The following is a 1,651-nucleotide window of genomic DNA, read 5'->3' on the forward strand; positions in this document are numbered from 1 at the left end:
GTTTTGCTCATTTGTTTATTATTACTGTTTTAATAGTTTTGGCTTTGAGATATTATTTTTGTGACTATATATATTTTTACTACTACTGTTGGTTTTAGCTTTTAGCTACTATCTTACTAATTTTAGCTTGTAATTGCTGGTTTTATATTTTCCTTGGTGGTAAGACGATTTTCGCATTTTATTTAGCAAATTTTAGCTTTTCTTTTTATGCAAAGTTAATGCATACGTTCAGCGGTTTTTAATATTTCTTATTTTTTTCCACAATTTTCAGCAAAGTCATTCAGCACGCAGCACTCACCCAGAATTTTATTCTAAAATTCAAAATTTCTTAGTTGTAATCATTATCTATTCTTTTTAAAGATCTTGTTTTTGCAGATTGCGACTTCCGTTTTGTGATCAACGTCCGCTATTTTATTTTGAAAAGGACCGGAAACTGTGCTGTCTCTTACTAGAAGAGTTAGCCGGTGATCTTGATAGGTTTTGAGTCAGAGACGCTGCTTTTTGTCGGCTCTGACTCTCGGGGACAGATTTTAACTCGGGTTTGACGACTTATCTAGCATAAATGCCGACATTTCCACGCGAGGCTCGGGGTTTCGTTGCCGTTTGTGTTCATTGGTGAGTTTTTGTGTTTGTTTGATAAACTCTTTCCAAATGAAATGGCAGCCGTACCGTTACACACCCGGCTACTTAACTTAACTCTTTCATGCATCTACTTGCTCTGASTCTTTCACAAGTTTTCTCACAGGTGTGACTGTTAGTTGTGATTAACGACGAATGAATAGCAAAGACAATGTTTACAGCAACAAAAACATCAGACTGTGTTTAGATATAGTTATACCCACTCTGTTTGCCTTTTGCTTCCTGCTTTTCGAAGCTTCCTCTTGAGTCAAAAGAATCAGAGGGGAAACTCCACTGAACTTCTTAACATTTATTTTTGTACAGGCGGAGCTGTTATTATTGACACAGGAAGTTGTTATATTTTAACAAAACTATATCCAGATGTTCAGTATCTCTACAAAACTGTTATTACTTCAAACAGAGAGCATCAAATATCAGTTTATGACTGTTTTGTTAAAATATGAATTTAAGAATATTTACCTGATGTATTAATTTTACTGAACAGGAATGAATGAGCTTTATTGTGGGTGATTTTTAAGCTTCTTATTTCAACAGAACGTTTTAAGGAAATGAAACAATGTTGGCAAAATTGTTTCCTGGAGAGTGATTAATCATTCAGACAACGTGGTTTTGTGGGGGGAAACGTGTATTGTATAAAACCGTCAGCTCTTTGGTATATTCAGAAAACATCATTGTTTAAAAAGGTAATTAAATCACGTTGAATAGAACAGAATAGAATAAAAACAGCTTTTATTGTCCCGCAAGGGGAAATTCCGGTGTAGTAGCAGCAGCAGCTGCAGCAGATACATCAATCCACAAAATGGTATGTTGCCATGTGACAATATCAATAGTAGCAACAATAATACAATTAAAAATTAAAGATTGTAACAATCAAAATAAACATTAATCAAAGTCAAAATAAGAGTGATAATTACAGTACCGGTAATACCGGTCCATCAAGTTAGATAAAAATGAAAGTCCAAAACAAGGGACTGTGCAGAAAGATACATAATTACAGGAAATAACTGTCATG

General features: G+C 34.2%; 1 protein-coding gene across 2 annotated transcripts in view; it reads left to right on the forward strand.

The window, feature by feature from the left end:
• The first annotated feature begins 439 nt into the window (after positions 1–439).
• The window catches only part of pik3cg (phosphatidylinositol-4,5-bisphosphate 3-kinase, catalytic subunit gamma), a 20,153-nt gene continuing 18,941 nt past the window's right edge, over positions 440–1,651 (forward strand). For both annotated transcript variants that reach the window (XM_014018450.1, XM_014018449.1), the window contains exon 1: positions 440–615. The gene's annotated coding sequence lies outside the window, so the exon portion shown is untranslated. The remainder of the gene's footprint in view (positions 616–1,651) is intronic.

The sequence above is a fragment of the Austrofundulus limnaeus genome, unplaced genomic scaffold (assembly GCF_001266775.1).
Source record: "Austrofundulus limnaeus strain Quisiro unplaced genomic scaffold, Austrofundulus_limnaeus-1.0 Scaffold193, whole genome shotgun sequence".
Taxonomy (NCBI): domain Eukaryota; kingdom Metazoa; phylum Chordata; class Actinopteri; order Cyprinodontiformes; family Rivulidae; genus Austrofundulus; species Austrofundulus limnaeus.